At 35.5% G+C, this 6,703-nt stretch overlaps 1 long non-coding RNA gene across 1 annotated transcript; it reads left to right on the forward strand.

Moving 5' to 3' along the window:
- Positions 1 to 493: 493 nt before the first annotated feature.
- LOC148779809 (uncharacterized) lies at positions 494 to 6,480 on the forward strand. Its single transcript, XR_016044596.1, has 2 exons — positions 494 to 1,047; positions 5,846 to 6,480. It is a non-coding gene; the product is annotated as an uncharacterized LOC148779809 (long non-coding RNA).
- The last annotated feature ends 223 nt before the right edge of the window (positions 6,481 to 6,703 follow it).

Raw genomic sequence — 6,703 nt, forward strand, 5'->3', positions numbered from 1 at the left:
ATGTGTTCTTCAAAAATAGACTAATCTAAGAAAAATATAATTTTTTTTTACATGAAATAAATTAACCAACGTACCCCTAAAATGTTTCGAGGGGTATTTTGATCAATAGTTTTTCATGAATTATTATAGTTATATTTTTATTAGGTGCACCTTGATGAGAAGAACATATGTTTAAAATTTCAAGTGATTTGGATTTGTCAAAAAACAAGATTAAAATTCAAATACTATTGGACATCCGGAAGAGTTAGATCGGCCACAGAATGGCCTAGAAATCAATATGGGCCAATCGCGTATGGGCGTACAACAGTGACTCCTATATATATATATATATATATATATATATATATATAAAGTATGGGGTTAGCCCGCTCATGCATCCCATTAAGATGAGCCGAACGGTGGTGATGAGAAGTTGAAAATCCGACGGTCTAAAATGCTATAAAAATGGTCCACCTTTTACTAGAAAAAAGAGAGGGTGTTTTTAGAAAATGCTGACCAGCTGGTACGCTGTCAGTGACGCCTTAAAAAAGTGCCTCTCTCTCTCTCTCCTAGAGTTTCTCTCTCTTACTTCCCAAAAAGGCACTGCACTCTCTCTCTACCTCACGCTCTCTCTATCTCCTGGGTTTTTCTCTCTCCTACATCTCAAAAACCAGACGTGCTCTCTTTCTCAGCATCTTGCTCTCGCTCTCTCCAACTTCCCAAAAACCAGACACGCTCTCTTTGCATCTCGCTCGTTCTCTCTCTTCTTGCACCCTTCTCTTTCTCTCTTCTCACGCCGCGCCCTGTCACTGCTCTTGACCTCTCACCCTCTCGCTACTCGTGCCCTCTCTGCCTCTCGCTCTCTCTCTCTCTCTCTCCTTTTTTCTCTCTTCCTCTTACTTCTTAAAAACTAGAGGCACTCTCTCTGTGCCTCTTGCTCTCTCTCTCTGCTTGCGCCCTCTCACTGATCTCGCCCTCTCGCTGCTCGTGCCCACTTGCTGCTCGCCGAGAGAAGCCGCTTGCAGCTCTCTTCACTGTACCTCTCTGCAGCCCACCCCATCTGTAAAGGTACTCTCTCTCCTTGTATTTTTTGAGATTTATAGAGTGTTGCAAAAACCCCAATATCACTACAAAACAACTTTACTATTGGAATCCAAATCAATCAAACTTATTTTTATTGCAAGAAAATAACCAGTGAAGCTCATGTTGTAGCTTTTTTGTCATGTCTCTATTTCATCGTCCTTTGATGCCCTTCTGAAGCAAGGGATTCAAATATAGCTTGCAGCCCCTCTCTTCCACCACCTCTGCCACTATTACTTCAGCCTTGAATCCACTATGCTTATGGAGTATTCTTTTTTAATGTAGTGTAGCCCAACCATAGGCCCTTTCGAAAGTATGTTTTTTCACCAATGACTTGCATTCTTACTCTGCACATGAAGCCTAAACAACAGTCTATTTATCCATTCCATGCACCAGAGAATTCCCCCTTTTGTCTGATGAGATCTAAGAAACCTTCCACTTTCATCTACCCCATAATCTCCAGCCACAATTCATAAAGACATATATGCAATGGAAGCCAGCTTCTGAAAAGCAAGGAATAACCCCTTCTCAATATAGGGAACACAACACTTTCTCCACCCTGTAAATAAAAATTTGGCTCTCCTATCATCCAAAAGCTTAATCAGATATCAGGAGCTCATTTCCACACTCACATCCTACCCCAAGTCTATAATACATAACTAATGGAAATAAAAATATTTCTTAATGCCACTAATTATTTTCCTTCTTTATGGCTAATGGTTGGCACTTTCTATGTTATAGTACTTATTGTTAGCTTCATCCATCTCATCATCACTAGGACAATACGTATTCCCCCGTCCATCATACCCTTGTTTTTTTTGCCTTTTCTATTCGGAATGATGTCAAATTTTCCCAATCTCCCTCCTCTTCTAAGCAAAGATATGTCCAAAGGCCAGTCAGCTTAGGTTATATCTCTTAAATTACAATGCTTGGCTTCATAAAATGACAATGCGAAGGTCAAAAGTCCCAGTCACAAAAGTGCCCTGCTTGAATATGCTTCAGGACTTCCAGGATGAGGCATCAAAGCTTCTAAGAGGCGCTTATTTAGGACTATGAGTTCTTTCTGACAAATTTCTCATTTTCTGAACAATAAACATCTCTACTAGTCCTGTACATTATAAACCCGCAGTATGATGTTTTATTTGTACAAGGCGGTAACAATATATTTCAACACACATTATATCAAGCATGCTAGTTGTTATAAAAAAACAAGGAGATTTTTACTGCCTAACAGCTCACAAGTAAAATGCAAAGCTATTAGGATGATTGAAATTATATTCAAATATGTCAATCAATAATTCCGATATCCAAGACATGCCAAATCCTATAAGCATGTGATTAAAGAAAAAGAAAAACCATAAATCCATATGTACATATAGAAGACAAACAAAACAGAGAAGTTGGTTATGTTAATCATAGATCCATTGCAAATAACCAAATGCCAATAAGCAACCGATCCAGCCTCAGTAAATGAGATCCATTTTATGTTTCCAACTCACCCAAATGTAAAAAGCATCATACTTAATGCTTAAATTCCAATTTGTCAGGTGAACCAAGGATCCCTTGGGTGGTCTATAATATTAAAATAGTTTAACCAATTGTTTTCACATCCATTATTTTTGGAGTAAATGAAATAAGAAAATCAGGGGAAAAAAGCATCATCGCAAGATAATAGGATTTGGAGGTCCATGACCTCAGAATATTTGTTTATTAAAGAATAGGTTATTTGCTCATAATAGGTTTTTTTGCTCAGAAGAGGTTTTTGTTCAAGGATAGGTTTTTGCTCAGAAAATTTGTTTGTTAATTGATATTTATGCTGATTTTTCTCAGAATAGGCTTTTGTTCTTATTTGTTCTTATTCCTTTTGTAATTTTAGATAGAGACACATAACTGTTGCTCTTATTACTACTGTAATTTTAGATAGAGACAGAGACACATAACTATTGCTGAAAATTAGTACATATTTTTCTTGTATTATTTAAAATTTTTATGCACACAATAACTATTTGAGTAAAGGTCTACATATCAAATGCCTGCATTTATTAAAATTGTTATGCACACAATAACTATTATGATATGGATGAATTTTATGATTTCTTTCAGGTGCATTACCCATTGTTAACCATCTCAGATAAATGGATTAAGAATGGTTCTGATGAAGTTTGTAATATATGCTTTGTGACTTCTTTATAGAATGGATCTTGACAATCAATTCCCTCCAAGGATTTTTAAACACAAACCAAGATGTGGTCGGATGCGCGTGTTTATATAAAAGACACACGATAACTACAATAGGCATATCTATAAAGGGAAAAGTTTATATAAGGTTGCAACTTTAAAATGTAGAATTACAGATGCACCTCAAAAATCTATCGGAAAGGTTGTTTTAATGTTGAAAAACCCTTTATTTGATCATCTCGACATCGAGATATATGAATAAAAAAAAAAAAAAAATTTGAGTCTCAGAAATAGTGCATCTTGCAACACATTATCTAGGCCGTCAATTTTCAAGATTTTCATATGTTTATAGATCTCCTTGATTTTAACTATTTTTAGAGTTTAAACTTTTCTAATTAGATATGAAGCACAATTTTCATTGAACAACCTTATATAACTTTTTTCATTGTAAGCACAATCACAAAATAAAACTTCAGAATCAAACAGATGAAAGCAATGAACAATCATACAATTTTCATTGTTAGCACAATCACAAAATATAACTTCATAATGTAGCAGATGAAAGCAGTGAACAATATACATTGTAAGATCCACCTATATGAATAAAATGCCCTATGTCACAAAGAAGGAAATAACAGATACGATTTCATAGCATTCTTAGTCCTGAGTTCACTAATAATGTTCCTGAGTTGCACCCACACCTTAACTCAGGGTAAACCCTTCTACTTTTATTAGGTTTTTCTGGTTTAAACCCTTCCTTCGAGCAAACATAAGCCCTATTGATCCATTTACTTTTTTCTTATGAGTAGTCCCCCTGCGAATACCAAAACCTTTGGTTAATGCATAAGACTTAAAGAACTCATATGCATCATCCTCTGATCCAAACTTTATTCTTACATATGGTTCTTCTATTTCTTGGCCTATGTTTATTGGGCCACAACCACCATCCGGGATTTCATCATTGCTGTCGACATTTGGGCATGTGCTAGATGGCACACCGACTAAACTCATGGGATCCATCTCAGTTTTTTAACTTACCCAACGTCAAACTGCAAACTATAAAAATACATGTATTCAAACCTTCAGCTTAAGAATACCATGAAAGTAGAGACAAAAGCGAAAGTACGAGGCAAGATGAGGACAATTCACAAATAAGAGGAAAATATTATGCAACATGCAAAATTTTATATATTCAGCATTATGTGGCTACTAGGAAAAGGGGATGGCAAGAAAACTATCAACCAATAAGAACTTTGTGCCAAAAGCCTCTAATAGAACCAACTCAAAAGCTATGACATCAATTATAACCAAATAAGTGGAACAAATAGAGAACAACTTATCTGGGGAAAAAAAAAAAAAAAAAGAAAATCAAGCACCATAATACCCACAACCTAGCTGAACCAACACAATTGATATTGTAAAAATCTAGTTTTTCTTCTAAAAAATAAGAACCAATTTAGTCAAATTCCACCATTCGTGAAAGCATTTACCACTCTACATCTTTCTTTTTTTAGTAAAATCCAATCATTTACCAATAAATTAAACTTACCCAACTTATTCAGCCTCAAAAAATCAGTAAATATCAATTAACCAACAAATAAGAGCAAAAACCTACTATGAAAAAAATCAGAATAGGAATCAATTAACAAAGAAATATTATGACCAAAAACCTATTATTGAACAAAGACCTATTCCGAGCGAAAAACCTACTCTTTAACAAACAAACATTCTGAGCAAAATCCTATTCTAAGAAAAATCAGCATAAATATCAATTAACAAAGAAATATTATGAGCAAACGCCTATCCTTGAACAAAGACATGTTCTGAGCAAAAAACCTATTCTCTAACAAACAAATATTTTGAGAAAAATCCTATTATGAGCAAAAACCTATTATTGAACCTCCAAATATCGGCATAAATATCAATTAACAAGCAAATAAGAGCAAAAACATGTTCTGAGAAAAATCAGCATAAAAATTAGCCATAAAAAAAGGGACTTCGTATTATATAATAGAAACGCATAAAATTTTGGGAAACATCAGCACACATGAAAACCTCAGCTATCCCTTTCATTCTCTACCTAATTGTAAGATGGACTATTTATTTAATTTAAGCTTAAATATAGGTTATTTGATTGGCAGAGCTTCAAACTCTAAAGACAAACAAGTTTGCACATCCAATTTTGAGAAAGATCATATTGAAAATAACAATAAAAAAACGATAGATAGGGTATGAAACCAACAAATCCTACTAAAGCTTCATAAGAGCTTCATAAACACGAGAGAACATCAAAAGGAAAAGAAAACAGTGACCATGCACGAAAAGAAGAGGAATCAGGTACACTTCAAAAGGAAAAAAAGAATCCCAACCCCAGAGAAAACAGAAAATCAAATGAAGTTTAATCTATGCATTTTTTCGGCAAAAAATGTACAGTCAATAATAGACAAGAAATATAAAAAAAAAAAGATGGACGCGTTTCTCGTTATATACTCTAAAACTTCAATAGTATACTGAAGTTTCCAATTATGCTTTTAATTTTAAGCATTTGACAGTTTTTCATGTCCCATTTTCTATTGTATAACACAGTTTCCCTTTTTATTTCCACTAGTTATGCATTATAGACTTGGGGTTGGATGTGAGTCTGGAAATGAGCTCTTCAGATCTGATTAAGCTTGTGGATGATAGGGGAGCCAAATTTTTATTTAAAGGGTGGAGAAAGTGTTGTGTTCCCTATATTGAGAAGGGGTTATTTCTTGTTTACAAAAGCTGGCTTCCATTACATATTTGTCTTTATGAATTGTGGTTGGAGATTATGGGGTAGATGAAAGTGGAAGGTTTCTTAGATCTCCTCGGACAAAGGGGGAATTCTCAAGTGCACGGAATGGATGAATAGACTGTTGTTTAGGCTTCATGGGCAAAGTACGAATGCAGGTCATTGGTGAGGAAACATACTTTTAGAAGGGCCTATGGTTGGGCTACACTACACTAAAAAAGAATACTCTACAAGCATGGTGGATTCGAGGCTTGAAGTTACAGTGGCAGAGGTGGTGGAAGAAAGGGGCTGCAAGATATTTGAATCCCTTGCTTCAGAAGGGCATTAAAGGACGATGAAATAGAGACATGACAAAAAACGCTACAACGTGAGCTTCACTGGTTATTTTCTTGCAATAAAAAGAAGTTGAATTGATTTGGATTCTAATAATAAAGGTGTTTTGTAGTGATATTGGGGTTTTTGTAACACTCTATAATTCTCAAACAAATACAAGGAGAGAGAGTACCTTTACAGATGAGGTAGGCTGCAAAGAGGCACAGTGAAGAGAGCTGCGAGAGGCTTCTCTTGGTGAGCAGTAAGAGGGCGCGAGTAGCGAGAGGGTGAGAGCAGCGAGAAGGTGCGAGCAGAATTTACTTGAATTAGGCGCGAGTAGAGAGAGAGAGAGTGAGAGCAAAGAGAGAGAGTGTCTCTGGA

Source organism: Amborella trichopoda, chromosome 11, assembly GCF_054954075.1.
Source record: "Amborella trichopoda isolate Santa Cruz 75 chromosome 11, AtrichopodaSantaCruz75HAP2 v2.0, whole genome shotgun sequence".
NCBI lineage: Eukaryota > Viridiplantae > Streptophyta > Magnoliopsida > Amborellales > Amborellaceae > Amborella > Amborella trichopoda.